Raw genomic sequence first — 18450 nt, 5'->3', positions numbered from 1 at the left:
TATGTTATTACCATGGCAAATGTCCAAAAACATGGTATTGCCAATGTTCATGTCCAAAGCAACATGGTATATAATGGTATGTGTCCAAAGAAAACATGGTATAACCATGGTACGTATTCAAAAAATATGGTATTACCTTGGCAAATGTCCAAAAAACATGGTATTACCATGGCAAATGTCCAAAAACACAATATTACCATGGTAAATGTCCAAAACAACATGGTATAAAGTGGCATGTGTCCAAAACTTGGTATAACGATGGTACAAATTCCAATATATGGTATTACCTTGGCAAAGGTCCAAAAAACACGGTATTACCATGGCAAATGTCCAAAAACATGGTATTGCCAATGTTCATGTCCAAAGCAACATGGTATATAATGGCATGTGTCCAAAAAAAACATGGTATAACCATGGTACGTATTCAAAAAATATGGTATTACCTTGGCAAATGTCCAAAAAACATGGTATTACCATGGCAAATGTCCAAAAACACAATATTACCATGGTAAATGTCCAAAGCAACATGGTATAAAATGGCATGTGTCCAAAACTTGGTATAACCATGGTACAAATTCCAATATATGGTATTACCTTGGCAAAGGTCCAAAAAACACTGTATTACCTTGGTAAATATCCAAAAACATGGTATTGCCATGTTACATGTCCAAAGCAACATGGTATCACCATGGTAAATGTCCAAAAACATGATATTGCCATGTTACATGTCCAAAGCAACATGGTATCACCATGGTAAATGTCCAAAAACATGATATTGCCATGTTACATGTCCAAAGCAACATGGTATTACCATGATAAATGTCCAAAAACATGGTATTGCCAATGTTTGAGTCCAAAGCAACATGGTATAAAATGTCATGTGTCTAAAAAAACATGGTATAACCAAGGTACGAATTCCAAAAATATGGTATTGCCTTGGCAAATGTCCAAAAACACAGTATTACCATGGTAAACGTCCAAAAACATGATATTGCCTTGGCAAATGTCCAAAAACACAGTATTACCATGGTAAACGTCCAAAAACATGATATTGCCATGTTACGTGTCCAAAGCAACATGGTATAAAATGGCATGTGTCCAAAACATGGTATAACCATGGTACAAATTCCAATATATGGTATTACCTCGACAAAGGTCCAAAAAACACTGTATTACCCTCGTAAATATCCAAAAACATGGTATTGCTAAGGTAAAATTCCAAAGCAACATGGTATAAAATGGCATGTGTCCAAAAATCATGGTATTACCATAGTACATATTGAAAAAATATGGTATTACCTTGGCAAATGTAAAAAAAAAAAAAAGGTACATGTCCAAAAACATGGTATTGCCAATTTTTGTGTCCAAAAACATGGTATTACCATGGTTAATGTCCAAAAACATGGTAATGCCATGGTACGTGTTCAAAGCAACATAAAATGGCATATGTCCAAAAAAAGCATGGTATAACTATGTTCAAAAAATATGGTATTACCTTGGTAAATGTCCAAAAACATGATATTGCCATGTTACAAGTCCAAAGCAACATGGTATTACCTTGGTACATTTTAGTAAATCTTGGCTGTCTATTTAACAACAAGGTCTGTTGACTATCTGAATATCAACTTTCTATAATTAAGGTGAATGTAAAATCTCTTCCGCTGTTGGAGGACACAGTGCTGGTTTTTATCGATGAGAAATACAACACAAACTCTGCGCAGGTGGCCCGGAGGTTCAACATTTAGAGAGGATCCCAAGAGCTTCAGCCCTCAATGCATAAGAGCCAACTTCCAGGTCTATCCATTTCTGCCCTAGTTTATTTTAGTTCTTAAGTTTGTGGAGAATTATAAGGATCTGTTATGACCTATCTATTGCTATTATTTTATTTTTCTATGTTTGGCAGATATTCGATTTTTCACTTATGGATGATGAAATGGACGCCATCAAAAAGCTGAACAAAAAGTCTGTTTTGTGGAACTTCTGATGTGAGTTTCTGCTCTAAACTGTTCAAAACTTTTCTTACAATACATTGAATTAACATAAACAGGTGACTCGTGTATATTAGTAGCTAAATTAAACTGTTTTTAACAGGAAGAGTGACCACCTTTGTCATTAAATTGGTCTGTTAAGTTTTATATTACCCATGTGTTTTTAAACAGATGAATCATTGCAATCGAATTTGTATCTCAGGCGACTTTAATGATGTTTAGTTAAATGTGCAGAAAGCTTCTTAGTTTTTGTAAACCCTCACTATATTCCCTAGAAGTTCATGTACATTGTCCTTTGACGTATTGTGCAGCAGGTGGCGCTGTTATAATGTGTGTTGTTCTACCCTTCCTTTTTGTGTTCTGTCTCTCTCTCTCTCTCTCTCTCACACACACACACACACACACACACACAAAGGATTGGACCACGGAGAAAATCAGCCAGTCCTGGGGATTGGTGGATGTGGAGAGGTCTGCTTACTTAAGGGGACGTTGTTGATCAGATGTAGCTGGCTCCCAAGGCCGTGGTGGCCTTTTTGTACTCTGTAGTGTGTTTCTTCATTGTTAACATGTGGTAGTGAAAGCCAATGTCTAATTTATCGAAGTGAGTGACTGTTTCCTCCAAAGTCAATATGTGATTGATCTTAAAGAGGAAGCCGTAGGAAATGGAGGCCTGTTTCTTTTATTGTGTGTTGAGTGTTTCCTTGTTTCTGGACTAGTTAGGGAGGTAGGGAAGAATTATGTATTTTATTTATTTATTTATTGATTGATTGATTAGGGAAGTACATTTTCAACTGGGGAGTTAGAATCACTTTTGTTTGTTATTTTGGCCACAATCATTTCTAAAGTCTTTGCTTCACTCTTACAAAGAGAAGAGAAATGTTTCATCCAATAAATTTGGGAGTTTTTGGTTAATCCTGCTTGTGGCATCTCATTTATGTTGCATTCTTGCCCCTAGATGGGACGTAACAATGTACATTGTCTCCTAGCTCTTTTAATTTCAGGAGGAAATTCTGTTTATGATATTTTAAGGTGCAAGAATGTGATGTCATAGTTTTGTACAGGTATCAGTGATCCCCCCAAAAAGTGCATCTTATGCTGTGTTGTGTGTTTTAAAATTCCCCATGAGGGTTTCATTATACAATGTTCCTTGAAAACACTGCAGAATAAATAAAAAAATGTAAGGACAATTTTTTTGAAGGTTTATTTGGGGCCAATAAAGGAATTTTGACATTGCAAAAAGTGGCCCAGTTTACCTGAATTCCTACTAAATCTAAATTGAAGAATCAGGCAACCTGTGGCAGATATAGGCCAATCACACTGTATTTCAATATTTTAAATTGTCCATTACTATGCACAACACTAATATATATATATATATATATATATATATGGTAAGAATATACACCATTATGAAACTTTTGAATAAGTCATACAATCAGCTGGTCATTATCATTTTGCATTATACGGCTAACTACCAAATAACAAAATAAAATTGGCAAAATATTTTTTGCAAAGTCTGAGAAGTTAAAAATTGCGAGGGCCTGGGTAGCTCAGTGAGTATTTACGTTGACTATCACACCTGGAGCCGTGAGTTTGAATCCAGGGTGTGCTGAGTGATTCTAGCCAGGTTTCCTAAGCAACCAAATTGGCCCGGTTGCTAGGGAGGGTAGAGTCACATGAGGTAACCTCCTCGTGGTCGCTATAATGTGGTTCTCGCTCTCGGAGGGGTGCGTGGTGAGTTGTGCATGGATGCCGCAGAGAATAGCTTGAAGCCTGCACACACGCTACGTCTCCGCGGTAACGCGCTCAACAAGCCACGTGATAAGATGCGCGGATTGACGGTCTCAGACGCGGAGGCAACTGAGATTCATCCTCCGCCACCCGGATTGAGGCGAGTCACTACGCCACCACAAGGACTTAGAGCGTATTGGGAATTGGGCATTCCAAATTGGGAGAAAAAGGGGAGAAAATCCACACCCCCCCCCCCCCCCCAAAAACAATTTGCAGAATTTTTGAACTGTCACAGTTCTGCAAAGAATGACCATCTAACTGCTCATTATAACTCTTATTACAAGACTACTTGCCAAATAAACAAATAAACATACATGAAACTTACTTGTAGAGATCGCAGAGTGGTACGAGAAGTAGGAAAGCTGACTCGCAATACCCGGATGTGCGGTCGTCATTCAGAATTATCAGACAGCTGGGTGTCGCTATTGAGCGATCAGAATAGAGAATTACAGAAAGCCATGTAATAATTAACAGTGGATTCTATATATTTAATATATTTTGGCCATCCAGACATGATGTAGATGTGAGAGGTGGAAACACTGTACTTGAACAAAGTCTACGCTGTGACATCAGATCCACTAGAGGGCTCCAGAGAGCTCCTAAATTCCCGGCAATAATTAACTTTATTGCAATGCGTAGAGAACATATTTCTACAAATCTGGTGTGCCCTTTTATTGAAATACTTCCTTAAAATCCAACACAAGCATATTCATTTTTGCCATCTGCCAAAGATATGGGGAATATACTTTATCTGGTATTGATAATAGAAATCACAGTTCAGTTAATTACATTGAGGCAGATTTACAGTTTCCAACTGAACTCGACACATTCCCCTTTCATTTACTCTGAAGTACAAACGAGTCCTGTTAGCTGCTTTTTCTGTCTCCTTTCTTACTGTTTTTCTCTTCCAAAATCTTTTATGCGAGAAGTCTCCAACTGCGCCTTTAGAAGCACAACACGACCGTTAACTGCTCGACGGGACTCTTTGTAGTGCATTTTTAAACTCATAATTAACAGCGCTCTTGTTATGGTTAAGACGTGGTGATGTTAACCAAGAGAGACAGAGCGACTTCCTCCGTACAGACGATTGGGGCAGACCAGTGACCTGTGGAAGTGACGAGGACAAGATTTGGGATATGGGGCAAGAAAAACAGAACTTTTTTGGATGTGAAATATTTCAGAATCACATTGTGGAACAATAAGTTTGGACAAGAACTTGGCGTTATGCTTTTTTTTTTTTTTTTTTTCCTGTTTAAAGCAAAATAGAAAGTCTAATTAAATGCTCTTAGAGTGCAGTGAACCTAATACGTACTACGTGTGTAAACAGGTTCTTCAGAACATGTGCTGGCTTAGTTATCATAACTTAAAATGTAGAGTTAGAATAAGGTCCATACAATGCAAGTAAATGGTGACCAGAAACTCAAAAAGCACAAAAAGGCAGCATAAAAGTAATCCATGACTCCAGTGGTTAAATCCATGTCTTCAGAAGCGTTATAATAGGTGTGGGTGAGAAACAGATCAATATTTAAGTCAGTTTTTACCATAAATTCTCCTCCCTGCCCAGTAGGTGGCGATATGCATGAAGAATGTAAATCGTCGAAAACAAAAGAAGAAAGTGAAAGTGGAGGTTAATAGTAAAATAGGACTGAAATATTGATCTGTTTCTCACCCACACATATCATATCGATTCTGAAGTAATTTAACCACTGGAGTCGTATGGATTACTTTTCTGCTGCTTTTATTTGCTTTTTTGAGCTTCTAAGTTCTGGCTACCATTTAGTTGCATTTTATGGACCTACAGAGCTGAAATATTCTTCTAAAAATCTTTTTTTTGTGTGTGTTCTGCTCAAGAAAGAAAGTCATAAACATCTGGGATGGCATGAGGGTGAGTAAATGATGAGATAATATTCATTTTTGGGTGAACTATTGTAAATAATGAAGAATGTTGCAGCTGGCAAGCTTCAGTGGATACAGCACCTTACAAATGTGAGTTGAATGCTTTACCATCATCCCAAGCCGTATGAATATGTAATTTTTTTAAGATACAAGTGTTGAACACATCATGTGCATTTGAAACATCTCTTCTGTCAGCTGTTAAACAGTGAATGCTTCCATTTGGGATGATACTACACTTTGAAAATTCATACACTACATGGCTGGTGCATAGTATATTTTAAAAGTGCATAGTGTATAGTGTGTCGTTTGGGACACAGCTACAGTATATATGACATATGGGTATGTTCCAATCAGAAGAGATTCCCATACTTCACATTCCACTGTCGGAGAGCTGAAAAGTATAATAAAACATTCTGAACTAACTTTTTAAGTCATTTTTATTGAAAATTCTACAGCATGGCCATCATTATTGTTTTCCCTTCGAAATGTCCTGTGAAGGCATTGTTTATGCCATTTGGAATGCAGTACATGTCTTCTAATCACAACACCTGATGAAACAACCCATCGCGCAAAACAAATTATGGGGGGAAAAAAACACATGAAATCCGATCTGACCATTCAGACTGAGACGCATTAAAAAAAGTCAGAGTCAGTAGTGTGCAGTTAATGTAATCCTGTATTAAGGATAGTGTAAATATGTCCTGGGCAAAGGGCTCAAGACTTGACCTAAGCTCAAATAACCCCCCACCCAGACTGGTTTAGTATTGATGGAATAGATAGGAGATGGGGAGGTGGTGGGATGCCGGAAACTCTCAATGCTACGTAGAGGTAAGCAGCTGTTTATATAATCTTACTCTGGATGTGTGACTGGTCGGATTAAATGAACTTGCTCCTCCCGAACCTTGTTATTAAAACTACATTTCAGAAGTTCGCAGTTAATGTAATCCTGTATTAAGGATAGTGTAAACATGTGTGTCTCACTGTTCGGGGCGAAGGACTCGAGGCTTGAGACTTGAGCCAAGCTCAAATACCCCCCAAAAGAAGCTTAGAAGCAGGACAGCGAGTCTTTGGCTACGGAGCCTTGGATTTAGAAGGAGATGTTATTTATACAGAATCTCTTATCCCCCAAAAGATGAACTGGAAATGAATTTGATGTGGTGGGGGGGGGGGTCACTTGCCTATCCTGTGAGTGATGCGCAGGTGTGCCAAAGAATACTGAATCGAGCTGGGCTCCTAGTGGAGGCAGCATCGCACTAGGGTCCGTGTCAGAGGATAGGAATGTGGGAGGTGTAGGATAGGAGAGGGCATGCAAGTTAAAACACTGAAGAGACAGTGGCGGTATCGGCTGCAGAGAAATGAGCTCACGGAGAGCTGTTGTGTGCAGGAGGGATCGTTACACCCTAACACGGGGGGGCACCCCCATGAAAGGGCAGGGTCGGAGGCATGAATCCTGACGGAGGCATGAATCCTGACCGCCCAGGCTGACCTTAAGTCTCCCTCCTGGCTTGGTTCGACGGATGGGCTCATGAGGTGAACGGTGCAAGCCCCATGGTAGACTCGGTGACTGTTCAAGCAAGCAAGCCCAACCAGCATTCGAAAGGGCGCTCACAGTAGATAGGGAGAGTTTGGAGAGGGAATGCAAGTTGAAACACTGAAGGGACAGTGGTGACCGCAGAGAAATGAGCTCACGGAGAGCTGTTGTGCACAGGAGGGATCGTTACGCCCCAACACGGGGGGCACCCCCATGAAAGGGCAGGGTTGCCCTGGACGGAGGCATGAATCCTGACCACCCAGGACGACCTTAAGTCTCCCTCCTGGCTTGGTTCGACGGATGGGCTCATGAGGTGAACGGTGCAAGCCCCATGGTAGACTCGGTGACTGTTCAAGCAAGCAAGCCCGACCAGCATTCGAAAGGGCGCTCACAGTAGATAGGGAGAGATTGGAGAGGGAATGCAAGTTGAAACACTGAAGGGACAGTGGTGACCGCAGAGCAATGAGCTCACAGAGAGCTGTTGTGCACAGGAGGGATCGTTACGCCCCAACACGGGGGGCACCCCCATGAAAGGGCAGGGTCGCCCTGGACGGAGGCATAAATCCTGACCGCCCAGGACGACCTTAAATCTCCCTCCTGGCTTGGTTCGACGGATGGGCTCTATGATACGATTTGTGTGAGAATGTTTATGCTGAATTTTACTGAGCTTGCTCAAAGCCGCAAGTGGCTGGATCCGCAGGCGTGGGCCTGCACAGCATTCGAAGGTAGGATGAACAGGATGAACAGGATGAATCCTCGAGCATGGACTCGCGGCGTTTAACAGGAAGAGCCCATGTTTTTGTGTGAAAAGTTTACGCTGCAAATAAACAAGAACTCACTCTGCGGTATGAATGGGTTGAGCACGGCATTCAATGTGAGGGTGTATGGTAGGCTATGTTCGAATTAAATTGATTGATGCGGAGATGCAGGCTCATGGTGAACTGTTTAGGGAAGGCCTGAAACAGCCTGATGCTAGGTGGGTGATGGTTCATTTGGAATGAGTGGCATAATATGGGTTACAGAGCCATGGAGGCTGAGACGCATGGTCTGAAAGACGCGCTGTGGTTGTGGCCTGTGAACGGTTGCAGCGCATGGACAGCGCATTTGCGCTGTTTGCCGTGTAGTGAGAGTTTGTCGTATGGTCCTAAAGACGCCACAGTTGTGGCACCTGGACAGCACATTTGTGCTGCTTAGGGATGTGTTGAGCCAATAGAAAACATAATAACGTAGTAAATATAGCATCTGCAGACGCCTGATCGTAATATTTTGCTAGATTAAATGTCAGGAACATGTGTGAGACAATGTCAGGAAACATACTTGCATGTGCATACGAATGACATAATTTAAAGTTGGTTTGTCATGAAATTAGAATGCACCTGAAACTGAGTCCCCAGATGAATACTGTAGTCTGATGTTTGTTAACTTAAGCATATGGTTTGGAGCTTTGTAGATTGTTTCCCTGTGTTTGGCACGGGGTGACACATCTTGTTTTGACAAAGGACAAATTAAATTGTAGGAGTTTGTGACTGAGAGTTGGATTTAATAGATAGCCTACTATAAGAGCACAGTTTGCTGTAGTGTGGTGAATAAACAAATTGTTTATATTGATGACTTGTAATAAATTCTATAGAAAAACTGAAATATTGGAGTATAAAGCAAGGTGCCAAACTGAATCGTTCGGCATCGATTTAAACCTGTTACTTTAAACTTGGGTGGAGTGTAAAATTATGACATATTGTTGAATGCTTTTAAAATCATGCAGCAATTAAGTTGTATGGTCAAGCTTGTAAATAAAAATTGTAATTCATTGATTCGGGCAAAAGAAGAGAAGACTGACGGTCTGAAAAGAAGTTAGTAATTAAAATATCGGTCGATTGGAAGGAGTTCGCTGTTGCATGATTGCCCCTGTGTTCTGAATGGAATAAATCGTGCTCCGAAGGGCACTTTGAAGGGAGAACAATCGTGATATTCATGTTAGAAGATGAGGAACAGAATCGCTGAATGGATCACACCCTAAACGAGCTGCGCGGTGAGGTAATGAGACTGACAGGAATCACCTGTATGGGAGAACCAGTCTGAAACACTGGGGAGCATTGGAATGATGATTGAATCCCCCGTGTTCAAATGAAGCTTTAATAGAACTCAAATGGCGTGAGCCGAAGCAGCGCCCATTTACGGAGGCAGGCTTACGTGATGGACCGCTCCGGGTGGAAAGTTTAGATAAGAGAACATACTGTATGAACAGTCATAGAGAGTTGTTAGATATGTATACAGAGCCAAAGCAGCCAGATTGTGGAAGCAACTTCAAGCTTTAATCTGTTAAGGCGAATGGAGCATAGAAAGAAAGACAGAGTAAAAATATAACACTTAACATGGTAGCGGTCAATACTGCAAAAACAAATCAGCTGCTATGGCAGCTTCTGTTGAATAAAGAGATTGTTTGGATGGAAGAGCTGTTCTGGTGAAGGTGAATGCTTTGTAGCGAAGTTGCATCCAATGATCCGAGTCACTTGCATGGGCCTGTTCGTGGGCAATGGGTGGGGCTGAATGCCAGAAACTCTCAATGTTACGAAGAGGTAAGCAGCTGTTTATATACTCTTACTCTGGCAGTGTGATTTTTGGTAGTTTCTCACCTCCAGATAAGGATTTCGCTACTTGGCCCAGTGTGATTATTAATCCCTGTAAAGCTGTGATTTAATTAAATAAATACATAGTCTGTATGTGCTGTGCACTTCAGAGTACTCTCTGTCTCTCTGTCATCTCACACATATATGAGCGCGCGTGATGATCATGATGAGATGTTTTCAGTGTATGAGCGGCCGGCTTCACACAGTCATTTTGAAGCATGCAGCACATGCAGATGATATATTTATTCAATTAAATCACAGACTTTTGCAGATTAATTATGACACTAGGACATTGCAACTTGCAACTTGATTGTGCATTCAAACATTAATTTCATTCAAATATGACATATTCCATGACATTCTGCATTTGAAAGCTAATGCCATTTATATGACTAGGTTTTGTGAATCTGTCCATGTTTTCCGAATACTACATGTGGTAACCGCGGTATAAGCAGACTCCAATGGTTGAATTATCAAAAATTTATTCACATCTCAAGGTGCGAAGGCCGAATCACCACGCTACCAACTCAGGGTGTGTATTCGTTTTACAAAAACAAAATAAAAATCAGTGGTCCGACCCTCATCGTTGTCTAAAGTATATAACTCAAATGTTTTTGTGGTTAACACAACAGCATTGTTTGAACTGAACAATCGTTTTTGTATTATATCAATACTTATACTGTTTTGTCAGAGCAAAGCAGAGATGACAGTAGATGAGCAGAGAAAGTAACTGACAGGGAGTTGTCCATGACACTTAACCGTTGACGTTGTTTTTACAACGCGCAGCCAGAGACAAAACAATACAAATTTGTGTATTTGACTCCTATTCCGAATCCCGATCATTACCATGTTTTTGTGCATGTAACAAAAACCTTGTTAGCAACACAGTCAAACAGTTCTATTATACTCAAATATTTTCCAGAACAAATAATTGTTTTCCAGGACATTTAGGTTTCCCAGGACATATGGGAACCCTGAGTGTGGCTGTTTTGTGATTGTTACATCAGCTGCAAAGAAAACACACATTTTGAGCATCCAGAAATTTGATGCTTGATGTTGCAGGTTCTTTCAAAACCCTGGGTGTGTCAGCAACGAAATGTACAAAATAACATCTCAACTTCAATGAACCTTTTGACATCAATAAACTTAGACTTTACCACAGTGAAACATACCAACATGCCCACACCTGGAATTGACTTTAACTGACAGTTGCCTTTAGCACAGTACAGGGCAGGTAAGTGTCCTGGTTCTCAGATGTTTCTCCTAAGAAAAAAAAAAAAAAGGTACTCTCACATGTGTCTCCTATAGAGTTTCAGAAGAGATCTCAACGATGTCTCAAACTGTGCTTAGATTTGCCAAGATACTAAAGTCTGCCATCAAAAGTCAGACATCTTAATATGAGCTCAAACATTTCTCATTAAATTCTCCCAAGAGCAAATAATCTGAGCTATGGAATCCACATTCATTTTATTGCTTTTTACGCTTACTCTCAACAATTAGCAACAATCTACAAGACATTTTAGGGTAAAAATCTGAGAAAAGGTTGATACTAGTATTAAACATAGTTGAGAACTTAAGCCTATAACGCCGTGTGTATCAAATATGATACACGTTTGACAGCTCCTGTTTCACTCTCTGTTCAAGCTGACGAGCCAAATAACCTATGGTATGTAAGTTTCACATGTTTATGGCACCATCTAGTGGTTATCTGTAGGAGGAAAAAAGTGGTTTCAATGTTTATATCGATCTATCTGTCTTGCCGAAAAGTGACTCTTATGTTGGGATAAATGACAGCTTATTTTAATAAAGTAAAAGTGATAGTAAGGATTATATTGTTACTGATATTTTAAAATGAGTATTTGCTGAATATAAGCAGCTTGTGCTTGGTTCAAATTTTGTATATTATTTTATTGGAAAAAGCCCCTTTGAAATCCATGTATCAAATATGATACAACAGGCTTTTGAGGTAAATCTCTCAATCACCATTACATTACATTCATGCACACCACAAAAAAAAAATAAAAATAAAAAAATAAAATAAAAAAGAAAATCACAGCGCTTTGAAAATTCTGACATATTCTTTTTATAAGATATATTTAAAGTGTATAAAATGTTTTGTGTTTTCATATCTGCAGTCTGCTCTGTCATTATAAACATCTCATTATTTTACATTACAAGCTATGATGATGTCATCTCACCATAAGTTCAAGAGACCCAGCGAAAAAAGTTTTACAATATCCCCTTTTTAAATGTCAATATAGTGTTTGGTGCATAAAATACATATGATAAAAACTGTTTATTGTTCATATTGTATTTGATGTGCTGAATTGAACTGTGATACATTTTAATCCATATTTATAGACTACGGAGAGGAAGTTGTCATGGCCAAACTCTTAAACATTTGGTATCTCTGAAAAGCCCAGAGAGTCCTCTGATAATACCCCAAGATTTACCACTGTACAAAAACTTCAATAAAAAATATCCTACACATAAATGAATTGCTGGACCTCAGGAGGATAATGACCTTTAAAGTCTAATGTATCAAATATGATACATAAAATAAAAACAATAAAAAATTGTTTTTTACGATTTCTTTTTATAGTTTGTCTGATGGTACTTAAAACAGTTTAATGTCAATGAATTCTTTCATATGTCAGGCTTTACAGGGTTAATTAAGGCTCATGAGCAAAGAAAGAGTTCCACTGAACAATACAATTCCCATTAGTTCTTTCTTGTTTTTAGCACAAACATCAGTAACTTTTGTTCGATTTCTCTGAAAACAAGACAGAAATACTGATTTAGAAAATGATTTTTGCAGTGAATTCCCCACTAGACAGACCCCACACTTTTATCCAATCTATTTAGTCATTCACTCAATGGAGTCCTCTAAATGGGCATTACTGAGCGATTTTGAAGAAAAGGACTCTTCCTGGAACATCAGTATGCAAGAAACGATTGAAGACACAAAGAACGAGGAGACCAAGGAATGAAACAGCAACCGTTTGAATTCACAGACAATCTGGATTTAAAGAACACTGTAAAAAAAAATCCTGTTGTTTTTACAACAACAACAACAAAACAAAAAAAAACTGGCAGCTGTGGTTGCCAGAGTAATTATGTAACAAATACAGTAAAAATGTAAACAACTTTACAGAACAACCTGTAAATTTTAGTTTAAAACTGTTGTAATTTACATAACCACAATGGCACTGTAAAAAAAAAAATCTATAAAATGTATTGTAAATAAACGTCATAAACTTAATATTAACCTTCTGAAACTGTAAAATCTGCTTTTTATTTTATAAGGTATTATTAATCACCGTTAAAATTACAGAAGAGCACATGATGACATGAAGATCACCAATAGTGACCAATAAACATGTAGTGACAGTGCTCACTTGTGTCACTTACACAAAAACTAAACACCATGAGGATAACACATGTGAAATTTAAATAATACAATAAACATTACAGGAGAAATATGTAACATTGACATCAAGTGTTTAAAATGGGTACTGCAGTCCAAATTCAAAATATTGAAGAGAGTTGTCTCCCCCACCCCCTCCTCCCCAGACTCCAAGCTCAGTTGCCAGGTTGAGGACACGCAACATGAATGAGCAAACTGACAATGGCAAGCGACGAGCCTTACACTGTAAGTTGATCAGCTAATGTATACATTTGCAATGTATTTATTGTATGCCAATTATAAACCAGATCATGTGGATTTATTATAACTCTGTCAATGTTAGCTAGATGTATTGCTGGCTTCCATGGCTGCAGCGCGCTGTGTTTGCCCCGCTAACTTGTTTCAAATCTGGTAACCTGGGGTGTCGAAATACTATTGGGAAATGGGCTGTGGGCGGGATCACACAGGCCAAAACACAAACAGAAATTCCGGCCTGGAATGGACATTTCAAAGTAGAATATACTGGCTGTAGCATTGTTTTCGGAGAAGCCAGTATTTCAACTTAGCATGTTTGCTAAATATCTGATAACATATTATGATAATTTGATGCTTTAGTACAGTAAATATATTACATATTGCACCTTTAACTAAACTACAGTTGTGCTCAAAAGTTTGCATACCCTTGGAGAATTGGTAATATATGTACCATTTTTAAAGAAAACATGGCAAAACACATTTCTTTTATTTCTTATGGGATTCATATTCAACTGTAGGTTATAACAGAATGGCACAATCATAAAACAAAACATGGCAACAAAGAAAAAAATGAAATGACCCCTGTTCAAAAGTCTGCATACCCTTAGTTCTTAATACTGTGTATTGCCCCCTTTAGCATCAATGACAGCGTGCAGTCTTTTGTAATAGTTGTCTATGAGGCCCCAAATTCTTGCAGGTGGTATAGCTGCCCATTCGTCTTGGCAAAATGCCTCCAGGTCATGCAAAGTCTTTGGTCGTCTTGCATGAACCGCACGTTTGAGATGTCCCTAGAGTGGCTCGATGATATTAAGGTCAGGAGACTGTGATGGCCACTCCAGAACCTTCACCTTTTTCTGCTGTAACCACTGGAGGGTCAACTTGGCCTTGTACTTATGGTCATTGTTGTGCTGGAAAGTCCAAGAGCGTCCCATGCGCAGCTTTCGTGCAGAAGAATGCAAATTGTTTGCCAGTATTTTCTGATAACATGCTGCATTCATATTGCCATCAATTTTCACAAGATTCCCCGTGCCTTTAGAGCTCACACCCCCCCAAAACATCAGTGAGCCACCACCATGCTTCACAGTGGGGATGGTATTCTTTTCACTGTAGGCCTTGTTGGTTGTGAACATAAAGCTCTATTTTGGTCTTGTCACTCCAAATTACAGTGTGCCAGAAGCTGTGAGGCGTGTCAAGGTGTTGTCGGACATATTGTAACCGGGCTTTTTTGTGGCATTGGCACAGTAAAGGCTTCTTTCTGGCAACTCGACCATGCAGCTCATTTTTGTTTAAGTATCATTGTATTGTGCTCCTTGAAACAACCACACCGTCTTTTTCCAGAGCAGCCTGTGTTTCTCCTGAGGTTACCTGTGGGTTTTTCTTTGTATCCCGAACAATTCTTCTGGCAGTTGTGGCTGAAATCTTTCTTGGTCTACCTGACCTTGGCTTAGTATCAGGAGATCCCCTAATTTTCCACTTCTTAATAAGTGATTGAACAGTACTGACTGGCATTTTCAAGGCTTTAGATATCTTTTTATATCCTTTTCCATCTTTATAAAGTTCCATTACCTTGTTACGCAGGTCTTTTGACAGTTCTTTTCTGCTCCCCATGGCTCAGTATCTAGCCTGCTCAGTGCATCCACGTGAGAGCTAACAAACTCATTGACTATTTATACACAGACACTAATTGCAATTTAAAAAGCCACAGGTGTGGGAAATTAAACTTTAATTGCCATTTAAACCTGTGTGTGTCACCTTGTGTGTCTGTAACAAGGCCAAACATTCAAGGGTGTGTAAACTTTTGATCAGGGTCATTTGGGTGATTTCTGTTATCATTATGATTTAAAAAGGAGCCAAACAACTATGTGATGATAAATGGCTTCATATGATCACTATCCTTAAATAAAAGACATGATCTTTTATTATAATTGTTTTGCATGATCAGTCATATTTTCAAAATCAATGCCAAAATTTCACAATTTCTGCCAGGATATGCAAACTTTTGAGCACAACTGTACATCAAATATAACACAGAACACCCTAATGTACGTAACTGATATTAAAAATAAGAAGAAACAACTATTCCTATAAAATATAATGAAATATGATGGGTTATGCAGGGAATTGTGGGAACGCCCGATTATTGTTTTATACTGTAATTGTAACAATAATTTACTGTAAAAAGTACATGTACTCTCTTGTTAGTGTAAATTTTTACCATTAATTATACAGGAAAATTATATTTTACATCTTAAAAAATGTAATTTTTACAACATTTTATTGTAAAAGCTACTGTATTATCTTTTAAAATATATTTAAAAAAATGTACTGTATATTTTACAGTTAATATTCATTAATCAATTAACATTTTATTTCTGTAGAATTTTTGCAGTCTTTTACTGTTAAAATTACACACATTTTTTACAGTGAAGAAATCATAAAAAAAACCTTCAAAATGATAAACAATAACATGCTTTTTATGCTTTCTGAAGAATGTTTTGCAAGGGCGCTCTGAGTTAAGCTCAGGGCATTGCTATGCAGTTGCTGAAGTGATCTGAACGGCATTTAGGATGCTGCTATGCCCTGGTAACCAGGGCATTGATGTGTGGTTGTTATGATGGTCTGGGTGGTTGCTATGGTGTTGCTGGGTGGTTGCTGTGGTTTTCTAGGTGGTTGCTACAGCATTGCTAAGTGATTGCTCAGCTCTTCTGAGAGCTTTTTATTGCATTGCTGTGGGGATGCTAGGGTGTTTTAGGTGGTTGCCAGGGCTTTGTTAAGTGGTTGCCAAAGTATTCTGAGTGGTTTTCAAGTTTGTTGCTGTGTAGTTGCTAGGGTTTTCTGGGTTTTTACAAGAGTGTTGATATGCAGTTGCTAGGTTGTTCTAGATGGTTGCTAGGGCATTTCTGGGTGGTTGCCAGGGCATTGCTATGCAGTTATTATGGTGTTCTAGATTGTAGTTTGGTTGTTGCTACACTGTTGTTTATGTGTTTTTAGTGGTTTTTTTTATTGTGTTTCTATGCTTGTGTGTTCTAGGTGGTTGCTATGGCATTGCTGGGTGGCTGCTAGGGCTTTGCTAAATGGTTGCTAAGGTATTCTGAGTGGTTTTTCAGTGCATTGTTATAAATTAGAACAGCTAGGATGTTAGAACAGTTGCTAGGGTGTTCTGCATGGTTGCTAGGGCATTGTGGGTGGTAACCAGGGCATTGATGTGCAGTTATTATGTTGTTTTAGTTGGTTACTAGGGTGTTGCTGGAGTTTTCTAGGTGGTTGCCACAGCGTTGCTCTGCAGTTGCTAGATTGTTCTAGATGGTTGCTAGGGCATTGCTGGGTAGTTACCAGGACATTGCTTTGCATTTGTTAGGGTGTTATAGATGGTAGTTTGGTTGTTGCTACACTGTTGTTTAGGTGTTTTTAGTGTTTTTTATTGTGTTACTATGCTTGGGTGTTCTAGGTGGTTGTTATGGCGTTGCTGGGTGGTTGCCAGGGCATTGCTATGCAGTTGTTAGGGTGTTCTAGATAGTAGTTTGGTTGTTGCTACACTGTTGTTTAGGTGTTTTTAGTGTTTTTATTGTGTTACTATGCTTGGGTGTTCTAGGTGCCAGGGCTTTGCTAAATAGTTGCTAAAGTATTCTGAGTGTTTTTTCAGTGTATTGTTATAAATTATAACTGCTAGGGTGTTAGAACAGTTGCTAGCGTGTACTAGGTAGTTGATAGGGCATTGCGGTTGGTAACCAGGGCATTGATGTACAGTTGTTATGGTGGTCTAGTTGGTTGCTAGGGTATTGCTGGGTGGTTGCTGAGGTTTTCTAGGTGGTTGCCACAGCGTTGCTATGCAGTTGCTTGGTTGTTCTAAATGCTTGCTAGGGCTTTACTGGGTGGTTATCAGGTTATTGCTGTGTGGTTGTTGGGTGTTCTAGATGGTTGCTATGGCATTGCTGGGTGGTTACCAGGGCATTGCTATGCGGTTGTTATGGTGTTCTAGACGGCAGTTTAGTTGTTGCTACACTGTTGTTTAGGTGTTTTTAGTGTTTTTATTGTGTTACTATGCTTGGGTGTTCAAGGTGGTTGCTATGGTGTTGCTGAGTGGTTGCCAGGGCATTGTTATATGGTCGTTAAGGTGTTCTAGATGGTAGTTTGGTTGTTGCTACACTGTTGTTTAGGTGTTTTTAGTGTTTCCTCAATAGATTGTTAGGTTGTTAGGATGGTTGCTATGGATGGTTGCTATGTGGTTGTTAGAATGTTCTAGGTAGGTTCTAGTAGCTTCACTAAACAGTTGCTAAGGTTAGGGTTAGAGTGTATGAATTTTAAGTGCATTGTTGTAATGTTTCTAGGGTGTTCAAAATAAGTGTACATTCTGAGTGTTTTTACTGTATTACTATGTGGTTGTTTGGGTGTTCTATGTGATTGCTATGGTGTTGCTGGATTTTTGGTAAGGTGTTCTTGGTGGTTGCCAGGGATTTGCCAAGCGGATGCTTGGGTATTCTGAGTTGTCTTAAAATGTATTGCCAACTAGACCACCATAACAACTGTACATCAATGCCTTGGTTACCGCATGATTTGAGCTATCATCTCTATAGCACAAATAATGCAGGACACCACTAATAATAGGATAATTTAGGACAAAATTATTGTGCTTTATTCTGACTAAATAAAGATTTTATCTCAATATAAGTGTTGTGTCTCTTATAAACTATGGAAACCTATTAACAAGAGTCTAACCCACAAGTCTGATCACACATGTATTCATCTCCTGAGAGGCTGGTGGGATCAGGGTGGTCTTTTGAGACCAAACCATAATGTCTCCTTTCTCTGCCGTCCTTCAGCAAAGAGAGAAAAAACTTCACAGACAGAATGAGCTCTGGGTGACGATGTTATGCAATCCATCAGCTCCCCTCAGAAGCCTCACGGGTCTTCAGTGTTTTGTGAATGGGAGTTGGGGGAGGTGTTGGAGGGGAGGAG

At 39.2% G+C, this 18450-nt stretch overlaps 1 long non-coding RNA gene across 1 annotated transcript; it reads left to right on the top strand.

Annotated features, from left to right (window-relative positions):
- The first annotated feature begins 1447 nt into the window (after window positions 1–1447).
- Window positions 1448–3056, top strand: LOC127436081 (uncharacterized). The gene is made up of 3 exons (XR_007896328.1): window positions 1448–1794; window positions 1904–1985; window positions 2404–3056. It is a non-coding gene; the product is annotated as an uncharacterized LOC127436081 (long non-coding RNA).
- Window positions 3057–18450: the final 15394 nt, after the last annotated feature.

This window comes from Myxocyprinus asiaticus, chromosome 46 (assembly GCF_019703515.2).
Source record: "Myxocyprinus asiaticus isolate MX2 ecotype Aquarium Trade chromosome 46, UBuf_Myxa_2, whole genome shotgun sequence".
Lineage (NCBI taxonomy): Eukaryota > Metazoa > Chordata > Actinopteri > Cypriniformes > Catostomidae > Myxocyprinus > Myxocyprinus asiaticus.
This window is presented reverse-complemented; position numbering and strand designations above follow the sequence as displayed.